This window comes from Nyctereutes procyonoides, unplaced genomic scaffold, assembly GCF_905146905.1.
Source record: "Nyctereutes procyonoides isolate TBG_1078 unplaced genomic scaffold, NYPRO_anot_genome, whole genome shotgun sequence".
Taxonomy (NCBI): Eukaryota; Metazoa; Chordata; class Mammalia; order Carnivora; family Canidae; genus Nyctereutes; species Nyctereutes procyonoides.
This window is the reverse complement of record NW_026575129.1, coordinates 3,761,748-3,786,224: the sequence shown is the minus strand read 5'-3', so window position 1 is coordinate 3,786,224 and position 24,477 is coordinate 3,761,748. Positions and strand designations below refer to the sequence as shown.

Below are 24,477 nucleotides of genomic sequence, written 5' to 3'. Positions count from 1 at the left end.
ATTTCATGCTCAGATGCGCTCTCAGACCCCTTCCCTGCCCTTTGCTTGCTCTGCATTGCAGGGACCCACTGCACACTACGGTTCCCAGCTCCTCGGCCTACCGGCTTCTGGGTACACGCAGCCAAAGGGGAGGTGGGAAAAGGACAGAAGCTATTTCTTCCTTCTCTCTGTCCCATGGCATCAGCAGCAGTGCTGAGTCCACTTGCATATCTAGCTCCTGCTGTGCTCCAAGGTTCCAGATCCCCACCCAGTGGCCTTGGCTCTTGGGCACCATGACACCACCTCTTCTGTGTTCTTTCAGGCCTAGGGGTCATGGGCGCTTCCCGCCATTGCTAATTTCTGAGTTGTCTCAGCTCCCTCTTTGTTCTCTTTCTGCTTTTCTGACATCTTTGTAACCAATTCCCCATGTTAAATTCATTCAATTGAACTGCCTAGTGTAGGCTCTACTTTTCTAACCAGATCCTTACTGATAGAGGTGTAATGATGTAAAGAGTTGGGCAGCACTAGAGATTAAGGTAGGAAAGGAAGACAACTCATTTTGCAATCTGTTTCTTAGTTTGATACACTTCGTCTACTGAATCTGCTCCCTCTAGGCCATTTTTCACAAAGCTAGTTAGAGCAATTTTTTAAAAAAATGATTTTATTTATTTATTTGAGACAAAGAGCACTGAGGGAGAAGCAGACTCCCTGCAGAGCCGAGAGGGCTTGATCTCAGGATCCTGAGGTCATGACCTGAGCAGAAGATGGGTGCTTAACTGACTGAGCCATACAGGCACCCCAGAGCAATTTTTTAAAAACCTAAATAATCAGGATGCCTGGGTGGCTCAGTGGCTAAGCGTCTGCCTCTGGCTCAGGGCCCAATCCTGGAGTCCCGGGATCGAGTCCTGCATGAGGCTCCCTGCATGGAGCCTGCTTCTCCCTCTGCCTGTGTCTCTGCTTCTCTCTCTCTCTGGGTCTCTCATGAATAAATAAATAAAATATTTTTTAAAAACCTAAATAATCGTATCTTTCCTTGCTTAAAACCTCTCCGTGCCTTTCCATTGTATCTAGAATAAAGGCTAAACTCCTTACCTAGGTATATAAACTTCTACCTGCACCTACTTATCTTTCCCTCCCCTTTATCCTTTCCAGCTACACAGGTCTCTTGCTGTTCTTCCAACTCGCCAAATTAATTTCTGCCTCGGGCCGTTTGCACACACTGTTCCTACTACTGATAATGTTCTTTCTCTAGCTTTCCACATGTTGTCTCTGTTGTTGTGACACCTCTTCAGAGATAGCACCACCACTGATCTCCTTATTCTGGTTTGTGTTCTTCATCACATGTATCAATCCATGAAATTATGTCCCTTTTATCCTTCTACTTGTTTAAAGTTTGAGGGCAGAAATTTTTTGCTTTGTTCCCTTTTCTATTCTCAGCACCTAATATAGGGTCTGACATATATTAAGGACTGTGTAAATATTTGCTGATGAATAAATAAATATTTTACCTTTACAAATCATTATAGAGCAGAGGAGCTTTGTTTTTGCATGCTTTATTTTTATATCTATTTATGTTATTATTTTACTTACATGCTTTCTCTTCCTGAAATGCCCTCTCCTATTCCATCTTCACTATTTATCTTTCAGAATGGTTGGAACCCTTTCCTCTTTGAAACTATCTCTCCCTACTCCACACAGAGAATTGACTTCTCCTTCCTTTGGGTTCCATTGTACTCCAGCAAAATTGACATTTTATTGCACATATTTAATGTTTGTCTCCTTTTTCTTAGAAAAGGAGTAATCTCTTTTCTACAGGCAAAGAGAAATCATGAATCTCTTACAGGAAGTAGAAATCATGAATCTTTATCTCTATAGCTTCAGTACCTGGAATAGTGCCTGACACATAGTTGCATTGGGAAAACATTTGTGGAATGAATGAATGAATGAATGAATGAATGAATGACAGATACAGGAGACTTGCCAGTTTCATGTTTCTATTGGTTTCCATATACTATGGACCACTAGGAAAGGAAAATGAGGATGTTAGTACTAACCTCATACTGTCTATGGTGAAGATTGAGATAATGAAGGAAAGCTCTTAGGAAATTATAACATAAACAAAACTCATCATTCATAAATATATATATATATTAAAAGATTTTATTTATTTATGAGAGACATAGCGAGAGAGAGGCAGAGACACAGGCAGAGACACAGGCAGAGGGAGAAGCAGGCTCCCTGCAAGAAGCCCCATCCCAGATCCTGGGATCAAGCCCTGAGCCGAAGGCATATGCTCAACCATTGAGACACCGGCGTCCCTCGTCATTCATATATTACTGGGAAAGCACTTCTTCCACTGATAAGGATGCATTTGGATGTGAATATGGATTTTACCTGAGACTTGTCTCCAAGGAATCTAGAATGTTTAGAATGATTTGGGAAGAAGGCATCCTGATGGAAGTAGTGTTAAGATAGCCACAGAACAAGATGAAAGTGTCCTTAGCAGCAAGTGTTTGGCTTTTCTGGAGGTTTGATTAATCCTGGGAGGAAGACCTCATGCTAGAATTTCTAGGGATGAACCTACAAAGCCCATAAGTGGGAGAAGGTGCATGCTTCGGAAGGTTCTGTCCACAGCTAGATGTAAGTGCTGGTCCACGATGCGCAGAGTCGTGTACTTGTAGCTCCCTTTTGTCACATGAACTCAAGCCCCAGCCCGGCACCACAAAGCACTGATTGTCACCTGAGCACTGGGGTGTCAGGTCCTGACAGATGCCCTCTTGTTCTGGTGCTTTTAACTCCTTAGCTCCTGCTATCCATAATTTAGGTGAAAATGTGTGGCCCATTCTTTCTGCCAGCCACTTTTATCCTTTGTTAATCTGCTGTGCCATTTGGAAGCTGAGAGTTGTTTTGTCTCCAGTTCTATTTTACACTGAGTATTACTAAGTACTTAATTTACTATTAAGCAAAGACCAGAAGGGAGAAACAGATTTTAAAACATTTAAAAGCATGTAAGTGCCAAAGTGCTTTTTCTAAGGATAAAACTAATGACAGAAAATTGGTTTTCATCCAAGAGTTTCTGGAAGACAAAAACAATTCATTATAACATACCTTGATTGAACCTGGGGGACATGGTGAGTAGGGACATTGGGTTGAAAGGGGGGGCTCTGTGTAAAATTGTGGCTCAGAATTTATGAAGTCATGTATGCTTTCCCCCACTGTGCCAACCACACCAACCTTTCAGGAAGGGGATTTTAACATAATTCCAGGCATATTTTTAATTTAAACATTAAAAAAATCCCAGTTCTATTAAAACCATTATGGATATTTTTGCTGATGCACAGAACTAAGTTTTTTAAAAAAAACAACCAGGGGCTCCTGAGTGGCTCAGTTAGGCAACTGACTCTTGATTTTGGCTCAGGTCACAATCTCAGGGTCTCAAGATTGAGCTCAGCCGGGAGTCTCTTTGAGCTTCTTTCTCTCCTTTTCCCTCTGCCCCTCCCCAGTCTCACCCTTGCTCTTTTTCTCCTTCTCTCAAGTGAAAAATCTTAAAATTTTTTTTTTCAAAAAAATCCCAAGTAAGGGCCTAAAAAAGTTAAAAAGAATGAGTCACCTGCTTCTCCCAATTCTCTGCATTTTAAAAGCTAAGTAGTCTAGGAAGATACATGTGAGTGGTAGCATACAAAGATTAGTTTTCTGTACTCTCATATTTCTGTGTTTCTTCCTCCTCCTTTTTTTTTTTTTTGAATTGCAGATTGCATTTAATTGTATGTTTCCACATCCATTTCCCTCATTAAACTTGAGCTCATCTGGGACAGGACCAAGTCTCACCCATCTTAGATTCATCACTGCTTATCTTATGAGTGTGCCTAGTGCTGAGTTGTTTTTCAAAAACTATTTGTTGAGGGGATCCCTGGGTGGCACAGCGGTTTGGTGCCTGCCTTTGGCTCAGGGTGCGATCCTGGAGACCCAGGATCGAATCCCATATCGGGCTCCCGGTGCATGGAGCCTGCTTCTCCCTCTGCCTGTGTCTCTGCCCCTCTCTCTCTGTGACTATCATAAATAAATAAATTTAAAAAAAAAAAAAAACTATTTGTTGAATGAATGAAGCATCATTTAAATTATTTATTTATTTTTTGAAAAGATTTTATTTACTTATTCATGAGAGACACACAGAGAGAGGCAGAGACCCAGGCAGAGGGAGAAGCAGGCTCCATGCAGGGGGCCCGATGTGGGACTCGATCCCAGGACCCCGGGATCACACCCTGGGCCGAAGGCAATTGCTTAACCACTGAGCCACCAGGCGTCCCTGAAGCATCATTATAGTTCCATGCCTTTGTTTTGCTCTTGGCCTAATTAGATAGTTTTTAATTCATAACAAGCACTGGTTCTTAATCATATCAAAAGGTGCTCAAGCTCATTTTTATTTTTTTTTAAAAATTACTTTAAGATTTTTTTTTTTTTTAGAGAGAGAGAGGTAGTGGGGAAGGGAGAGGGAATCTTTTTTTAAAAATTTTTATTGATTTATGATAGTCACACACACAGAGAGAGAGAGAGAGAGAGAGAGGCAGAGAGAGAAGCAGGCTCCATGCACCGGGAGCCTGAGGTGGGATTCAATCCCGGGTCTCCAGGATCGTGCCCTGGACCAAAGGCAGGCGCTAAACCGCTGCACCACCCAGGGATCCCCGGGAGAGGGAATCTTAAGCAGGCTCCACACTCAGTGCAGAGCCCAAGGTGGGGCTTGATCTCACAGCACTGAGATCATGACCAGAGCTGAAATGAAGAGTTGGTCACTTAACTGACTAAGCCACCCAGGCGCCCTGTTCCAGTTCATTCTTAATGAAAGAAGTACCAGTTAAAACTCTACTGAGGTACCACTTGGTCACCTGTCATAGATTTGTATATTGTACAACACTTTGCTAGTTGTATACACTAATATTATTTCTAGGGAAGGCCTTTGGCCATATCTATCAAAATTCCAAGTGTACGTGCTTTCTGACCCAGGTATTACACTTCCAGGAATTTGTCTGGCAGATATTCTTTCCCAGAAGGCAATGCTACATGTACCAACCTTCATTGTGGCATTGCTTGCCATAGCAAAAGCCTGGAAATGAACTCAACATCCAGAATAGGGGACTAGTTAAATAAATAATGGTGCAGTCATACAACAGACAATCTAGTTCAGAGGAAAAGAAAAAGAGTGAGGCTGCTCTGTGTATACTGATATGGGATGATTGCTAAAATCTATTGTTAAGGTGAGAAAAACAAGATTCAAGGCACTGTGCACTGTACGCTACCAGGTATTCCCTGATTGTAAGTACCGAGGTGTATTTGCACGTGTGTGCATAGCTACCTCTGCATGGACTTAGGAACCCTAGGGATACGGCTGCCGCTGGTTTAGGGAGCTGGGTGGGTCAGGAACAGGGAGCTACGGTTCCTGTCACGCACAACACAAAGAGCCCTATTTGACCCACCTTTTTAACCCTGTTAGGATTAAGGCCCAAATCCTCACAGCCTGCCAGGTGCTTCGTGACAAAACACCTACCCACCTCTGCTGTCTTACCTTCAGCCCCTGGCCCTCCCTGCTTGGCCTTCCTTCAGTTCTTCAAACACCGTTTGCTTCCCCACCTCACGGCCTTTGCAGATGCTGTTCCTCTGCTTGCAACACTCCTCCCCTTCATCCTCCCCGGCCTGATTCCCAGTGGTCCTTAGGCCATCAACTTTGAGGCCAATTCATCAAAGTGAACTTTGCTTTCACCCCAGACTCATGTAGTACCCCGGTAGATGCTCCCAGGACACCCCAAACTCTTTCAGTACCAGACACGACAATTACAATGAATGAATTATCTGCTCACTGTCTGTCTTCCTCACTGAGCCACAAGCAGATGTGTACCATGGTTACTTCCACACGTGTACCTAGCACGGAGCAGGTGCTCATCAACACTTGTGGAGAGAAGAGGCGAGGCCCGGAAGGATGGGGGGAATGAAGGCAGCAGGGAGGGAGGCGGTAGGGAAGGCGGCCAGATAGGGCGAGGTGAGGGAAGGAAGAGAGGAACTAACCACCAGAGCATTACAGTCCATTGTAAAGAGCTATCCCCAGGTGTGTTCTTCATTAGTAATCAGCTTGTCACCTGGTGTTCTCAGCTCCACTGGAAAATTATACTGCTAACTCCGTGGCCTTAAAATTTACATTTTATAAAATTGGGTATTTTGGCTTATTGTTTAGTAAAAAATAATTTATCATCGCTGATGGATTTTTGTTTTACTTTAGCTTACAAATCTGTTATTCTGAACATTTCTTCTTTTACCACTGAGGGGCAGTAGTAACCTTTTTTCACACAAAAGTTTGTGATTTCAATTTTTTTGAGGGGGAAGATGTTTCTATATATACACGTTAGAGTTTAGGCTATTTTAAATATTCCACATATTTTTACACTGATGCTGCTATGTTTAAGTATGAATCAGATGGTCTTTTGGTTGTATTTAGAATGAGATCAAGCCTCTTTCCCAGCCTCCAAGGCGCTGAACAAGCTCTAGCCACACTGGCCCTCCCATGCCAAGGTCAGCCTCCTTGAAGCCTTGTCACTTCTTATCTCTCCCTGAGGTGGCTGTCCTCATTCAGGTCCTGCAACTCAGAAGGGCTTTCCAGAACCCTTCATTGGAAGTAGCTTTCCTCAGGGACCAGACAGATTTTATGAGGCCCAAAGCTTATGTAATTTGAGAAAAAGAATATGACATTATGAATACAAAAATTCACACAAAAGCGAACACTTATTTAGAATAAGAAAAGAAATCACAACAAAGGACAAAACGAAAAAGCTGACACCAATCAGGAAAGCTAGACGGACAACATGTATTTTTTTTTAAAGATTTTATTTATTTATTCATGAGACACACACACACACACACACACACACACACACAGAGGCAGAGACACAGACAGAGGGAGCAGAAGGCTCCATGCAGGGAGCCCGAAGTGGGGACTCGATCCCGGGTCTCCAGGATCACGCCCTGGGCCGAAGGTAGTGCTAAACCGCTGAGCCACTGGGGCTCACCAACAACATGTATTTTTATTAATTAACTGCCTGGCATAACATTTTTTTTTAACTCTACAATTTTGGCCATGTACTCTTTGGTCACCTCTTCATATGACAATGATGGTGTGATACTATTTTCTATAAAATGAATATGAAGATAATCCAATCTTTGGAATAGTATCATTGATCAAAATGTGTTTTTTTTAATTAAAATGTGTTTTTATGATTGAGAGTTTAGAATAGTATTCCTTGGTTTTACTACTCATTTGTTTACTATTCAATGTCATGCAATTTTTAAGATTGTTGTCAAAATTTGAGAAATCTGTTGGTTTTTTTTCATACACGGGCTCTAAGACTTTAGGGCATTTCAAGGACTGTGTTTGTTTTGGGACGTGTGGGGGTGTGTGCCATGGGTGTGCACACGGCCGCCTCCACACGGCAGCTGCTTTTCCTTCAGGGGCCTCGGAAGGGGCCTGTGCAGATGAAGAGCTCCAGTAGTTTTGTGGTCCCTGGCCATCTATCTCCATTTCCCTATTACTTGTCATCACCTCACTTGGTTTTCATCGCCCTCAGGGCTTAAGACAATCTAAACTTATCTTTTTTTTTTTTTCAAGATTTATTTATTTGAGAGAGAGAGAGGACACGTGCATGCCAGTGCAGGGCACTGGGGGGGGGGGGCAGAGGGAGAGGGAGACAAGCAGACTCTGCACTGAGGACGGATTGTGGCTCCATCCCAGGACTCTGGGATCATGACCTGAGTGGAAATCAAGAGTCAGCCGCTTAACCGAGCCACCCAGGCGCCTCAATCCAAACTTATCTTAATTATACATTTGCCTGTTTACAGACTGCCTTCTCCCACTGCAGTGTAAGCTGGCAAGGAACAGAGCCCTGAACATTTTTGTTCAAGCTGTGCTCCCAGAGCCTCCCACAGGCTTGGCCTAGGAGAGGGTCTCAGTCATTTGTTGAATGAACGAGTGAATGAATCAACGTGGGATTTAATATCAATCTCTAACATTTGTTCTTACAATTTATGAATGTTGATTTTTTCATAAGAGCCATTTTAATGAGACTTAATTGCATATCAAGTGTTGTGAGCACTAGCTGTGCTAATTGGATAATTTTCTGAAATAGCAGTTTTTACTTGAAATCATCACAATGTGTTCATTTCTTTGACTAGAAGTTTTGAAATAGTAAAGCCACAGGATGAGAGTTTAGAATTTGTGTGGACCTCCTATATTTGATAGAGCAGCTTTCAAACTTTCTTATTCCCTCAGCCCCATCTAATCATTTAAAAACAAAACCAAAGAAGTGACACCCTCACACATTTTAAAGTTATTAATTTTTAAAAATAATAAATTTAAATATTTGCAAAGGCTGTAATTCCTAACAGTGTCAATTAACATTTAATTGGATTAATTAGAAGCAAAATACCAAATCAATTCGATTCCTGCCTTCATCCATTTTAAAAATACATGAATGAACTCTTCTTTAATAGCAGAAAAATGTGGTATTCATTTTTCTCCCGAAAATCTGTGTTTTCATTCTACTCCTTCTCCTCCTTTTACTGTCAAATATTTTTATGGCCTAAAGTCTTCTATGGATAGGCCCACCAAACTTTTCTACAACAAAAATATGTATGTACATTTAAATTTAAATATTTAAGGTTTTTGCGATCATAGGCTCAAAGTATTAAAAAATTCTCTGGATTGAGTTATTATAAGTATTATTAATGCATGGATTAAAAATATGAATATATGACAAATTTTGATATGTAATCATGAAAAGTAAAATTTTGTTAGAAATGCATTTCATAATCAGATGGCTGGAACTAATTTTTCAATAAGTTTATATATCCATGTTTGAATATTATTTACGGCTAGAATTACAGAGGTTAGCATCGATTGTATGCCTATCTGTTGTTTTATAGTTGTAAGTTCTGAGAAACCTTATTCACATAAATAAGCAGATGGTGAAGAATGTTCCATTACAGCACTATCACTCAGTTCTCTGAACTCCTTGCAAGTTTTACCATAAACTTTATGATAACATATCATCAAGAATTATTCTTAATGCACTCTCAGCTAACATGTCCTGCTTTTATATTGATAACAAAGAATGAAGAACTATCTGACTTGCCAAAAGATTATGCAATCAATCATTAAAGTCATTCACTTTCTCAACACCAGGATTTAGGAATCTCTCTGTTTGGTGTTTCAGGATTTTCACATTTTTGTACAATCTTGGGTTTTACAATGAAAAGCCAAAGATAGATTTGGGATGAGTGACAGGTACAGTTTGAAAAATTTTTTGATGGGTAGTAGTTATTAAAGGAGAGGTGGTAAGGAGAACCTACAAACACCTGGACCAGAGGTATATTTTCAGGCAGACTAATGGCAGGAAACAGTCCTTTCAAATGCAAGTTGAGGATCTGAAATGGATGTCCTTAAAATGACCTCTGTGCGTACCAAAATGGGAGGTCACAGAGTCACATTGCTGTTGGAAGACCATGTGTTCTGAACCCATTTCAGAACCAGATGTCCCCCTCTCACACACCTTCCCTAGTCCTTCACTCTTCTAGCAATTAATGGTTTTCTTTTCTTTTTCTTTCTTTCTTTCTTTCTTTCTTTCTTTCTTTCTTTCTTTCTTTCTTTCTTTCTTTCTTCTTCTTCCTTCCTTCCTTCCTTCTTCCTTCCTTCCTTCCTTCTTCCTTCCTTCCTTCCTTCCTTCTTTCTTTTTTTTTTTTTAAGATTTTACTAATTTATTCATGGGAGACACAGAGAGAGGCAGAGACACAGGCAGAGGGAGAAGCAGGCTCCTCACAGGGAGCCCCATGCATGACTCGATCCCCAGACCCCAGGATCACTCCCTGAGCCACAGGCAGATGCTCAATCACTGAGCCATGTAGGTCCCCCCAAATTAATGGTTTTCTTAAAAAAAATTCAATTATAATTAGCTGAGAAAGTTCCAGCAATTGCAGTCAAGACTAAAATATGAATAAACTGTAGAGAAGGAAAAGCACATTACGCTCTGGAAGTATACTGTATCAACTTCTAGAATATGCAACTTCTTCTCCGGATCTATTATTTATCTAGGAGCTTTACACTTGACAAACTGTAGTGAGAATATCAAGGGTGACCAACAATTTTTAAAGGCAATTGGTCAGATGATGATAATTTACAATCACATTCACCAGGGTAAGAAACACACTCTTTTAGAAAAATAGGTTGAAATTAAAATACAAATCCAGCATTCAGTGATGCAGTTTCAATTCACTTAGCAAATATTTATTAAGAGCCTACCATGTGCCAAGAATGTACTGGTTGCTAGAGATTTTGAAATTAATTCTTAAACTAATTAGCTTATTGCAGAGAGGCATGCACAGGGTGATTAAGAGCAGCTGATGCTAGGGCCACCTCTGACTTAGCTCCATTCTTTTGGTTTAGGGGGGCTTTAGGCAAGCCTCAGTTTCCTCTTCTTGAAAATGGAAACACAAAGTAATTCCTAGTATTACTGTAGGGCTGGAGGAGATAGTCAAGTAATAACCACTCAGAAAATGCTGACTTCCCACTTTGTTATTATTATCAACATTGTTTTTATTCCTCCCTCCACTCCAGCTCCTGGCATGATACCTGCACACAGGGGAAGACAGGCAATAAATGCTATTGAGTCCACAAATGAATGGACACATAACAACAAACACTTTAATATTCCACTCTATCCGGGTTTTTAAAATTTTTTTTTAAAAATATTTTATTTATTTATTCATGAAAGAGAGAGAGAGAGAGAGAGAGAGAGAGAGAGAGGCAGAGACACAGGCAGAGGGAGAAGCAGGCTCCATGCAGGGAGCCCGATGTGGGACTCGATCCCGGACTCCGGGGTCACACCCTGGGCCGAAGGCAGGCACTCTCAACCCTGAGGCCCCCCCCCCCCCCCGCCCTGGGCGTCCCCATGCCACACTATCTGTAAACAAAGGAATTACATTGTGAGCAGAATAGGTTATTATCAAATGTACGGTTTTATTTAAGATATTCAGTCTACTCTGATGCTAAATAACTTTTATTTCTGCCCCCTGCTGTTCAATGAAGGTGTAAGTCTTACCTATAGTTAGCCTTATAGGTTTTCAAACATTCACCCATCATTTTTTTTTAACCAGAAAATGATGGGGTAAGAATGATTGTAGGCTCTTTTAAAATTATACAAAATAGGGACACCTGGGTGGCTCAATGGTTGGGTATCTGCCTTGGGCTCAGAGCATGATCTTGGGGTCCTGGATCAAGTCCCACTTGGGGCTCCCTGTGAGGAGCCTGCTTATCCCTCTGCCTGTGTCTCTGCCTCTTTCTGTGTGTCTCATGAATAGATGAACAGAATCTTTAAAAAAAAAAGTATACAAAATAGTTGCAGGAAATCCAAAAGTTTCCCAGAACTATATGGGTCAGGTGGGGAACACATTTCATGCTATTGAGACTTCTCAGGTGCAAGTGGGGAACTCATGCTACTGTGTCCTGTTGAGCGGAGAGTTTTAGAAGACCGTGGGCGGCATATTACCAGGGAGCGTTTGTCTTGTGCCCACTGAAGCTGGTCTAGCGGCCCTGGGGGGCAATTCTCCCCTTTCCGAGGTGCATGGTCCAAGTTCCAGGCCTCTGGGGGCTTCCTAAGGATCCCTTTCTGTTTGCCCCCCTCTCCCCGCCTCTACTCCCACCACTTTGCTTGTCCAGCCCGGGCCAGGGAGGCTGGGGTGGGCGCCTGTAGAGCCCACTGCGGGGAGCCCATATCCCAGGACACATATGGCTTCAGCTTTGGTGACTTCAATATGCTTTTTACATTGACCTGGATCTTACTTCCCGCTCTTGGCCATTCAAAAGGGTCTTGGGTGATTAAAATTTGGAAACGTAAGTAAAGCCTAGGAACTAGACAGCAGGCTTCTCTTTGATCACTCCACCTGGCTCCATGAATCCAGTCCTGAGTATGCATGAGGAAATATATTTTAAAGTTTCCCTTAAAATAAATATCATTATTTCGAATCACACTGCCTTTTGACTACAGCACGAATTTAAAACTATTCGTTAGGTTACGTTAGGACTTGAGGTGATGTTGGTACTCCCCATCTCGTGTCCTATTTGAAAACTTAAAGCCTGGCTACTGAATTGTGCAAGCAGTTGGAAGAGAAGAATTAGGAATTTGTTTTGTTCTCCTCCCTAGCTCTGTTTTTCATTCTCTGCACGCCTACTCCTGCCCACAAATCCAGGGCTACCGTCTTTCTCTCTAAAACATATTTGCGCCTACAATGTACTCACTGGGTAATTTACACAGCTCTGATTCATCCTGACAGTCATACACTTCCGACAGGTGAATACCCCAGGGCAGTCACCTGGAAACACTTTTCTCTAATAACACATATGTTCATGGGGGTGCTGAGTATCACCCTCATCCTCCAGGCATAAGATGCACCAGAGTCCCGGGTTCTTGTCCTGTACCCTTAAGATATTTGTACTTTTTTTTTCATGTTTTGTTTTATGAGTGTCTTAGCAATCATTTTTAGTTTTTCTAATCTTCTCAATGATCCTTTCATTGTCCCTGTGGTTTTTCTTTTCCCATCTAGTTTGTAATACAATACTTTGTTGTTCTGGTAATATATTAGTGGGAGATGATTTCTGTGGGGCCATATAAATAAATAAGTAATGAACCGTGGAACCTGCAGTGAAAAATGGGGATGTTGCAGGAAGAAAACTTTAACGGAAAGAATAAGCTGGCTGAAGGCTGGGTGTAGGGCCTGCTGTATCTAGGTAGGGAGGGTGCATCTTTTGGCTTCTTTTTCTCTCCTGCTTCCTCATTCCCTCCTCCCTACCTGCAGTCACCCTTGGCTGCTCAGAAGCTCAGAATTCTCATGTTTCCCAGCTTCCAGTCAGAAGGAGAAGCCATCCCCTTGGAGGACAAGCTTTGGGGGGTCAGCTATGCGCACCATATGTCTGCCTGTCTTTAAGCTACTCCCTCACTTACAGGAAGGCTACCCAATAGCCATTAGTGTATAAGATGACTCACCGCCAGACATGGTTGATTGAACCAGGACAGAACATCTAATCCAGACTGCCAATCAGATTTCCTCTCCACAAATCCTGACTCATTTTAAAACCCCAAGTGTGATCCAAAGCTCTTTCCTCCTTTTCAGCACACGAAGTCTTACGGCCCCAGTGACTTATGTGTGATCTTGTTTGTGCATATGAGTGATGGGGGAGTGTATTCTTCTCTCACAAAAGCCCTCCTTCCACGGTGACCTGGCCCCTCTAGCATGGGAAGAAGGAAGAGAGAACAAGAAGACATGTCTCCTCAGGTGAAGTACTCTGCACTCCTCTTGAAGTTCATTGTTGCTGAGAGACATGGGTGGAGACTCTTCAGGGATGTGAGGCCAGCTGATACCAGAGGAAGGCCTTTGAGAGATCTGGTGACTCCAGACCTGAAGCCTCCTACCACATTCCTCTGGTACATGTCATGATGGTCCTTGACAAACCTGAAGCCTCCAATCTCACACACCTTCTGTGGTTTAAATCTGGAGTCTAGGAGAAGGTGAGCAGGCTCATTCTCCACACCTCTGAGGAACTGAGAATTTGAGGGGTGTTCATTGGCTCCTCTCCTGATTATATCACCACATCTTTGGCCTCAATGCTCACTCCCCTGCTGGTAGCTTAAGATAGGCTGGCAAGGCCAGTCACACAACCTAGGCCTGAAAGGTAAGGTTTCTCTTTCTCTCAGAATCCTACCAACTTGGAGTGGTTTCCTGGAGTTCCCCTCCCCTCAGCTTTGGAGAAGAGGCCAAACCAAACACCAGATTCTTTTTATCAAACTTTGTTTTTCTGCCTAAAAGGAGAAGTTCTCTTTTTAGGTCTTTTCATGATAGAACCCCACAAAACAGTCTAGTTTCTCTGGCTCCTGTGAATATTGGGAGGGGTGTCTATAGTTAGCAATTGTTCCTTTTTTATTTCAGCCCTGAGAATTTCCTCTTTTTTATTTTTAAGATTTAATTTTTAAACTTATTTATTTTAAAGATTTTATTTATTTATTCATAAGAGACACAGAGAAAAAGGCAGAGACACAGGCAGAGGGAGAAGCAGGCTCCACGTAGGGAACCCGACGTGGGACTTGATCCGGATCTCCAGGATCATGTCCTGGGTTCGAAGGCGGTGCTAAACCGCTGAGCCCCTGGGGATGGCCTCATTTTTAAATTTAAATTTAATTTGCCAACATATAACACCCAGTGCTCATCCCATCAAGTGCCCCCCTCAGTGCCTGTCACCCAGTTACCCATCCCCCCACCTGCCTCCCCTTCCACAACCCTTTGTTTCCCAGAGTTAGGAGTCTCCCATGGTTTGTCTCTGTCTCTAATTTTTCCCACTCAGTTCCTCTCCTTTCTCTTATAATCCCTTTCACTGTTTCTTATATTCCAAAAATATGGGACGCTTCACGAATTTGTGTGTCATCCTTGCGTGGGGGCCATGCTAATCTCTGTATCGTTCCAATTTTAGTATATATGCTGGTGAAGTGAGCACTAAGATTTCATATTTTTAAGTAATCTTTAAGGCCAATGTGGGACTTGAACCCACAACTTCAAGATCAAGAGTTGCGGGGATCCCTGGGTGGCGCAGCAGTTTGGCGCCTGACTTTGGCCCAGGGCGCGATCCTGGACACCCGGGATTGAGTCCCACATCGGGCTCCCGGTGCATGGAGCCTGCTTCTCCCTCTGCCTGTGTCTCTGCCTCTCTCTCTCTCTCTCTGTGTGTGTGACTATCATAAATAAATAAAAATTAAAAAAAAAAAAGAGTAGCATGTTCCACTGACTGAACAAACCAGGTTCCCCTCCTAATTTTTCTTTTTCTTTACGACTCCTTTATTTGTGTTAGAGAGAGAACAGGGGAAGGGGCAGTGGGATGGGAGAGTCCTCGAGCAGACTCCCTGCTGAACGAGGAGGCAGATTCAGGACTTAGTCCTGCCACCCCGAGACTATGGCCTGCACTGAACCCAAAAGTCAGCTGCTTAACCGATTGTGTCGCCCAGGTGAACCCCCCCACAACTTTTCTAAATACAGCACTAACCCTGCTGTGATCCCTGCATCATTATGCCAATTTGAGGGCCAGGGTGAGCTCTCCACCAGAAACTCACAACCGTTCCACTGCTACAGCTCAAGATTTCTGTTACTTGCAACTAGAGTCTCAGCCACTATGCCATCAGATAAATTAATTCTTTTTTTAGAAAAGATTTTATTTATTTATTAATGAGAAACATACAGAGAGATACACAGAGACACAGGCAGAGGAAGAAGCAGACTCCCTGCGAGGAGCCTGGTGCGGGACTCGATCCCAAGATCTCAGGATCACCGCCAGAGCCAAAGGCAGGCGCTCAACTACTGAGCCACCCAAATACCCCATATAAATTAATTTTTATTCTATATTTATAGCTTTCCCCAGTGGCATGCATTTGGTAAGAGCATTGCCCATAGATATGAACGGGTGCGCAGAGCAACGGCTCTTTCTTGCACCCTTTCAGTCTCCCTGAGCGTGTGTGTTGAGGGGGGGGCGGTGCAAGGCCGGCGTTTCAGGAGGCCTGGGGCGAGCAGAGCCCGCGGAGCCGGCGCCCCATGCCCTCCGCGAGGAGGCTCCTCGGGACGGGCGGGGCGCTCGGGGCTGCAGGTGGCTTCCTGCCCGCTGCTGCGGTGTCTCCAGCACGGGGCTCCTCAGCCCCAGCCGCGTCTCCCCAGGTGACCCTAATACTTGGTAAAGGTTGCAAGACCCCAAAGAAAGCAAATGAGGGGCGCCTAGGCCGCAGACAGAGGCCCAGGGCGGGACCCGGGTCCGGGGATCGAGTCCCGCGGGGGGCTCCCCGCATCCACCTGCTTCTCCCTCTGCCTGTGTCTCTGCCTCTCTCTCTCTCTCTCTCTCTCTCTCTCTCTCTCTCTCTGTGTGTGTGTGTGTCTGTCGTGAATAAATAAAGACAATCTTTTTAAAAAGCAAATGAAGGGCAGCCCAGGTGGCGCAGCCGTTTAGCGCTGTCTTAGGCCCCGGGCCTGATCCTGGAGACCCGGGATCGAGTCCCACGTCGGGCTCCCTGCATGGTGCCTGCTTCTCCCTCTGCCTGTGTCTCTGCCTCTCTCTCTCTGTCTCTCTCTGTGTCTCTATGAATAAATAAATAGAAATTTTTAAAAATAAAAAAAAAAGAAAAACCAAGTGAAGTTACGGAGGCGCTGGTGGATTGCAAATGCAAGGACAGGAAAGGTGTTGGAGCTCCGGACAGACCCGGGGGTGGGGTGGGGGGCTGCTCTGGCCGTGCGTGAGGCTCACGGGGGCGGGCGGCTCCCGTGCGAGGCGTGCGCGGGGTGCGGGCCGGGGTGGAGGGCCCCGGGGCGGGGGGTGTTTGGGCGACAGGGGGCCCGGGCGGGCCGGGAGAGGGAGGGGGTAGTTGAGGTCACGCCCGCGCCCTGCATCCGAGCTCCTCCCGGGGCGTCTGCACTCCCGGGCCCCCCGGCTGCGCGCCCCAGCGCCTCCGCGCCCCCCGGTCCCGCAGGTGCGGCCGCCGGGTCCCGCAGGTGCGCACACGTGCGGCTGGCGCAGCGGCGAAGCGCTCACCTGTGCTGCCACCTTGCGGGAGGCTGCGGTTAGGGACGCAGGTGAGCGGTCAGACGAAGGGCGGGGCGCACGGGGGCCCCCGGAACCGGCCTCCTGGCCCAGGGAGTCGGGGCGCGTCACCTGGCGGCTCCGTGCACCTGTGCGTCCGGGCTTCCCGGGGCCGCTCCGCCTCCCTCTGGCCCAGGGAGGAGGACGCCTGACGAGTCTCCAGAGTTCCCGCTCCTAACGTGGCTCGTCCTGGGGCGACCGTCACTTCGGGGAGCACTTGCCACTTGGGAGCTCTGTTCTACGACCTCAGGTAGAGCCGCCGCAGCCGGCAGCTGGGGTGGAAGTGAGGTCCTGGGAGAAGTCGGGTTCTTCAGTGTTCTTGAGGTTGGGCTTCTAGATGATTGAGGATTTCCGTGTAAACGCTTCCAGAATTGAGTGAATGGATTGTTTAGGATCTATGACTTAGCCTGTGCCACCCAAGGGTCACAAATTGGCTGAATTCAGGCTCATTTTATTTAGATCCCAACAGGGTTTGGGGGGGGGCGGAAACTGGATTTGAATGTCCTTGTGCAGAGTCTGCGGTCTCCGATTTACTCCAGATCCCACCATTAATCTTTATTATTATTATTAAGATTTTATTTATTTACTCACAAGAGACACACAGAGGGAGAGGCAGAGACACAGGCAGAGGGAGAAGCTGGCTCCAGGCAGGGTCTCCAGGATCACGCCGGGCTGAATGCTGGCGCCAAACTGCTGAGCCACCAGGCATCCCTCTCCCTACTTTCTTTTTTTTTTTTTTTTTTTAAGATGTTATTGATTTATTTGACACAGAGAGAGCAAGCACAAGCAGGGGGAGCAGCAGAAGGAGAGGGAGAAGCAAGCTCCCCACCGAGCAGGGAGCTCAACATGGGGCTCGATTCTGAGACTCCGGGATCATGACCTGAGCCCAAGGCAGGTGTTAAACCGTCTGAGCCACCCAGGTGCACCCCGCTGCCCCCCACCCCCGCCACTCACCATAAGTTTTAAACAATCTCCTTCATACATATATATTACCTCCTTGGCCCCAAGATTTTTGCATTTTTCTTTCTTTCTTTCTTTCTTTCTTTCTTTCTTTCTTTCTTTCTTTCTTTCTTTTTTAATTAGGAAAAATTCCAGAATGAAAAGTAAAAAGAATGGTATAATGAATCCCCCTATACCATCCCCCAGCCCTGGAGACTGCTGTTGGGATCCTTGGTGAGAGCAACAGAGCTGCACAATCCACTTTTTTACAAAAGCTTTTCTTTCCTTCATTTGACATGCTTCACTCTCATTCTACCCTAGCTTTCTAGTCATTCTTTGTGTTTCTATGGAAGCAGCATCTTTTTATACAGTTTCCCACATAATCACTCAATACATATTTGTTGAGCCCCCTATATGTGCCACATCCCCTTATACGTCCTGGAGCTACAGCAGGGAGTAAAACAAGTAACTCAGTGTCTATGACAGGAAGCATTCAGAAGGTTTTGAGTTGAGGAGGGAGATGATCTGCTTAGTTTTTAAAAGCATCACCCGGGGGCACCTGGGTCTCTCCGTTGGTTAAGCATCTGACTTCAAATCAGGTCAGGATCTCTGGGTCCTAGGACTGAGCCTGGCGTGGAGCCCTGTGTGGAACCCTGTGCTCAACAGGCAGTCCGCTTGTCCCTCTCCCTTTGCCTCTCCCCCAACTCACACTCTCAGTCTCTCAAATAAATAAATAAAATCTTTACCAAAAAAAAAAAAAAAAAAAAAAGCATCACCCAGGATACTCCATGCAGAATAGATCTGAGGAAGCAGGGAGACTGCTGGAGATGTTTGTGTGATAATGTAGGTAAGAGATGATGGTGGCTTGGTCCAGGGAGACAATGGGAGGAAGGACGTGAAAAGCAGTCAGATTTTGGATATATTTTGAGGGTAGATGTGCCAGATTTTGTTCATGGATTGAAAGTGAATGTTAGAGACAGAGAGGAGTGAAGGATGACTCCCAAGATTTTGGCTTGAGCAACTGGGAGATTGAAGCCCCCATATACTATGATGGAAGATGGTGTGGCAGGAGCAAGTTTTGGTGGACGAGGGGAGAACAGGGCTTTGTCTCCACAGTAAGCTGGGCTGCCCCTAGGGTGTGGGGGCTCTGGGAAATATTCTTATGGAACACAAATTGCTGTCTATATAAGCAATTTGATTTGAACAATGTATTTGATATAAAATGTGTTTAAAAATTCATAAACTTATTTGAGGTTTGGTGATTGGCCATGTGATTTAGAATAGTGAGTTGAAAAGAGGTACTTCTGTATTTGCTCCTTGTCTCACCAGTGTACGTGAAGATTACCATTTCTTCCTGTTGAGGAACAGGAACCAGCTCTTCCTGTCCAATATTGTCAAACGTGCCACCTTTCATATTTTCCACCAAGAGCAAAAGATAGTCAACAGCTGGTATGCTATTGCTGCTCTCAATGCCATGGTTCTTTGGAAACTGTTTGTATTGACACAATATAGATCTTGTGTCTGCCATTGCCTAATACGATTTCCTTAATTAATGCTAATTACATGGGTCTTCCTGATGCTACATCATCCATAATGCAGCCTGGGGCTACTGGCTTCTGCACTCTCAGAGGTGACTTCTGTGCTTTTTGAATGACCACAAGGGCATGTCTTACCCAGAATATGTGGTAATTTATGAATGATAATTCATTTCATGATAAATGTACCCCTGGAAATTCTAAAGTGTAAATGTAGAGGAGTGCATCTTCCGATCATGTTGTTAGGCCATAAACAGTGCCTTCCTAGGATGTGATTGACTGTGTTGACTAAGTTCCTGCTTTCAACACTCATGCACCAGTAGGCCCAGCTGGAAGAAAGGCTCCATTCACTCAAGGAATGCCCATCCCTCGTCCGGCATGCCTTAATCCTAAATTGGGAGACTAGGACAGTGCCATGTCCATAAGAGGCCAGAGGACATCGATGGGAATACCCTGTTGACATTGTGGAACAATGTTTGGAAAACCCTCAGAGGAGAGGCATGGTCACTCCTAGAGGAGGCCTGACACTGTGGCAGAACCTGTGGAGGGGTGGGGTGGGGGTGGTATTGTTGGGGGGGGTGGTAGGAAGTGGCGATGTCTGAGGAAGGATGCACAGAGCGAAGAACACCCAGTGCCACCCCTGCTGCTCTGGACTGCTGTGGACTGTGGGTAGCGCTGAAGTGGAAACCCCAACAGTTGAGAGCCATTTCGGGGCCCCTGTAGGCTGCTCAAGTCAAGGGCTGACTGAGATCTTTGGTGGCCCTGAACCTGTCCTGTGTCTAACATGAGTCATACAAAATCAGGGTTGGCACTAGACTGGACACCTCATCTCTCATGATTTGGGGACATTAACACTGTCCATCCTGTCCCCGGGTGCCCCTGCAGGAACTGGGGGCAAAAAAGAGTCTCAGGGATCCTTGGGGCATTGGGTTACTCCAGGAGTGGGGTGGAAGGGGGAGCCATAGGCACTTGGTATGGAGGGCCATTGGGCACCCTGAAGGAAAGAGATAGGGACCAGGTCCCATGCTGACCTGTCCAGGCTTGGGGCATCTCTTCTAGATGGCTCAGCTGGCCCTGACCAGTCTTAGCCACTAGATAGGGACTTAGAAAATCTTGAGGAAGGCATTTCTGGTGAACAGGCCCATATTTAGGGCAACTCTGCTTGGACGACCACCAGTAGGGGCTCAGGGCCCGAGGTCCAGGGGCTGGCTTGCATCTAATGGTCAGACCGATGTCAACACAAGTTCTTGGGGATGGTCCAGTCTGGAGATCTAAATCTGGGAGCCGTTAAGATTCTGGAAACGGCTTTACAGAAGAAGGAAAAAGTTCTGAGCCTTCTAGTTCCCACCCTCCACCACCTTATAAAACGTGAGAAGGCGGTTCTCTCCCTTCCCAGGTAGATGAAAAACCCCAAACAAAGAATTACTGACTTGATGGTTTCTACGACTTCCATAGCTTACACAAAGCTACACAGAACTCCGAGTCCTGAAAACAGAAGCAGTTCATAATATGAAAAACCACAGACTCAAATCTCCCTACGAAGCAGTACCTGTGGGAAGGAATGACATTTTTCATTTCCCACTGCCAGACAGACTCTAGGCTAATAACATTTTCCCTACCCCCTGAACAGTGTTATTTGTTTTCTTCTGCTGTCTGTGTAGTCAGGGGGATAATTAATTAACAGTTAAGTCTGCTGGGAACATACCACCAAGTGGCACTCGGTAAATATTTGTTCACAACGAGGAGGCTATTGCTTATCTATACCATCAAATTAGAAACAGAAAATTGTGGAGTTTTTTTCAGCAAGGTATTAGAGGTTTGTCATCATATGGATGAGAAAATTGAAGGTCAGAGAAGCGAGGTGATTTATTCAATGTTGTACAGTGCGGTTGGGGGAGAGCAAGCCTTGTACCCCGAATTCCTGATTCTAAATTTATTCATTGCTTTTTCTGCTACACTGAGCCAGTGTTTTGGGGAAACGGCTGAATTCCACTAAGCAAATTCATATGTTGAGACATTAACCTTTCCAAAGAACAGGAAAATCTCATTAAGTCAGAATAATTGGAAGAATGGCCAGGGTGAATTGGGGGAAAAGTCTGAACTATTTTCAGAGATACTCAGCTTTTTCCTTTCAAGATCGCAGAGTAAATCGGAACAAATAACCACAAAATGAGGCCAAGGAGTGGTCTCACTGAACCTGTGTGAAGGAATAAACAGGAATAATTTAAAAATGGTTCATTTACAGTTTGCATGTACGTGATAACTAAAAATACTATAGGCATTTGGGGAATTAAATTTTTGTTAAAAATAAACTAAATGTTTCCCTTTGAAAACTCCTCGCAAAAATTTACATATGGACTTTTACAAATATGTCAGTCAAACCATGTGTTAAAATTATCCTGCCTCTGATTTGGTGGCGTGTAAATTAACCTGTTTGCTCTGCTGTACTCCAACTGGCATTATTTCTACAGCTCACAGCAGTACGAACAGCGGCATCTGTCTCTCACTTTCCATCCCTTTGATTTTTTCACCCACCCAAGGCCCATAGAGCAGCCTCCAGCTGCTCAGAAACCGGAGGCGTTTTCTATCTATTCCTTCCTCCGCCCACACTCCCACCAGTTTTCACCAAGTGACCCTCCCCTTGCGTCACCATCTGTGAGAAGTCTTCCTGTTTGGCTGCCGGTCAGATTTTCCACTCACACACGAACATAGAGTTGTTCCTGACGATGTTTAGACATCCTAGGCCTTGCTGTCTCTGTGTCGAGCAGAACTGTCACACATGCTGCTCCTCAAGCGGTTGGTAGGCCTCTCCTGGTTTTCTCTCTTCAAACTGCCTTCTTCCTCCCTTACTGGGTAAGAACTAGGGTTGTTACGTGGCAGGTAACCCATGGCGGGGGCCACACCGGGCGAGGGGAAGGCATTAACAGGAGGCTATTTGGGAAAACAGTCTGGGTGATGCTCTCAGGGGAGCTAGGCGCTCAAAGCAGGGAAAAAGGAAGATCTCTGGGGCAAATGGGTGCTTATAAGGCTTTGTTTGCCCGGTGAGTTGTCCTGGATAGGACTCAGAGGTCCATGCATCTTAGGAAGAAAAATGACCAAAACAGAAAGGAGGGCTACAGATATTTCTGCCTTGGACGTTAGCCCCTTCGGATGAGCTCGCTTAACTTCAAAGCCAACTCGAGCTCCTCTGGCCTTCCCCGCCGGCCACCTGCTGCCCCCCTCTGGATGATTTGGAAACTGGAGCTTTGGTTTCTTGCTGGCCCAGTTCTGTCTCGAGTGGGTCTGTGTTCCCATGGCTTCTTTCCCACTTTGCTACAGTGCAGAGAAGTGTGGGCCATAAGGGGCCAACCATGTGTTCAGTGAGTTTGCACCTACTCTGAGTACAATGCAAAGATTTCAATTTTCTGACTGGAGGATGAACTTCCTGGTTTTGTGAACCTACGTCCTGGTCCCCCTCTCCTTCTACCCAGAGTCCAAGCTAAAGCCATCTTTCCTGGCAGTCTAGGACAAACAAGAAGCCCTTTCTGACTTGGCACCCTGCCTTAGGAATCTAGCCTTAAAAGGGAGAGTTTGGACTCCTGATCTCTAGGGTCCTTCTGGCTGATTCTATAAAAATACCTTTACCGGTGAGAATGTTTACTTACCTTGGAAAAACTCCTATGTATTAAGTGAGGCTTCCTTTTATTGAACAAGATTTCTGGGAATAAAGCGAATGCACTTGGTGAAAGGGCTGAATGTCAAAAAAAAAAAAAATCAAAATAGGAAATATGCCACCAGGAGGCAGTGTTGACACAGTTTTATTAAAGCATAGCCAGTATAGTTCCTTTTGAAGGGAATGTTTTTTAAATCAAAGGATGTAAGAGTGATAGAAATAAAGTTTAGTGTGGCAATAAAGTTCTGAAAAGAGTATTAAAGGGGCATCCATCTTACTTAGTAATAGAACAGTTAAGTTGAATAAAAGTTTCTATCACCTGTGAATGAAATATGAAATACTGAAACTGAGAGTGAGGTTCTTATAGCAACTTTGTAAGAAAAAAATGACACTCCTTTTATTGCACCTCAGCCGCATGCAGCTTCTGAAAGCCGTGCTGCTTTGGCTCTCTTTCTGTGCACTGCAGGATGAGGGTGGATTACGAATTATCTTAGTAAGAAAATCCTGGAAATTTCTTTCCCCTCAAGTACTTCTAATACTGTTACCTTCTCCTTTAAAAGCTCAAATAAAACTCAAATACTTACAAAGTACGACAGTTGTATTTTTCTAAATAGATGAATAAACTGAAGCATAGAAATTCTATGGAAAACTTTAGCAAATTACAGAATGAAAATAATCAAATACAACCAAGGTAGTCTCACTGTTCTTCTTTTTTAATAGCTGAAGAAATTACAATTTCAAAACAGCTAAACCAAAAATATGTAGGAAGCAGCATTAACTCTTCATACAGTAAGAGGAGCCATGTTTATGCTAATGTTTTGCATCTTTGGGCTTGAGCTCTCACTGGAGAGCAGATGTTATCAGGTAAAAATACCATAGTTTTCAATCTAGGAAACTTGGATAGAGCTTGGAGAATATTTTTTTCTTTATTACATTTTTTTTTTAAAGCTTCCAAGGTAACACAAGCTCATTGTTTCTCAGCCTTACTGACAATGCCTTTACGTGGATCCAATTTTTTTTTTTTTTTTAGATCCTGAGAAAGAGAGCACGACGTCGGGGAGGGAGAGGAAGAAGCAGACTCCTCTGCTAAGCAGGGAGTCCCACGTGGGGCTCAATCCCAGGACCCCGGGATTATGACCTGAGCTGAAGGCAGACGCTTCACCGACTGAGTCACCCATGCACTCCAGGTGGGCCCAGTTTTAAGCAGGATGGGGAAAGTTTAGATACTGATACCTTTTTTCCTCCTCCCCATTGGTCTGTACCTTTCTTAGCAGTAGAAATGGGTCAGGAAAGAGCAAACAACTCTGGAACATGGAGAGCAGGACTTTCTGGTCTTTCGATACTTATTGATCAGGTCTCATATGACTGATTTTCTAAGAACAAACTTTTTTTTTAATTTTTTTATTTTTTTAAAAATTTTTATTTACTTATGATAGTCACAGAGAGAGAGAGAGAGAGAGAGAGAGAGAGAGAGAGAGAGAGGCAGAGACACAGGCAGAGGGAGAAGCAGGCTCCATGCACTGGGAGCCTGACGTGGGATTCGATCTGGGGTCTCCAGGATCGCGCCCTGGGCCAAAGGCAGGCGCTAAACCGCTGCGCCACCCAGGGATCGTCTAAGAACAAACTTAAAGGATTAGCAAGATCCTCATATCTGAAGTGTTCCATAACAGTGGTTTTCA

The 24,477-nt window shown here is 44.7% G+C and overlaps 1 long non-coding RNA gene and 1 other non-coding gene across 3 annotated transcripts in view; one reads left to right on the top strand and one right to left on the bottom strand.

Annotated features, from left to right (window-relative positions):
- Nucleotides 1-24,416, top strand: part of LOC129521088 (uncharacterized) — a 33,369-nt gene extending 8,953 nt beyond the window's left edge. The window contains exons 3-4 of one of the 2 annotated variants that reach the window (XR_008666752.1): nucleotides 13,180-13,341; nucleotides 23,829-24,416. This is a non-coding gene — a long non-coding RNA (uncharacterized LOC129521088). The remainder of the gene's footprint in view (nucleotides 1-13,179; nucleotides 13,342-23,828) is intronic. The other variant, XR_008666751.1, reaches the window with a different exon arrangement.
- On the bottom strand, nucleotides 14,451-14,554 carry LOC129521094 (U6 spliceosomal RNA). The gene has a single exon (XR_008666754.1). It is a non-coding gene; the product is annotated as a U6 spliceosomal RNA (small nuclear RNA).
- Nucleotides 24,417-24,477: the final 61 nt, after the last annotated feature.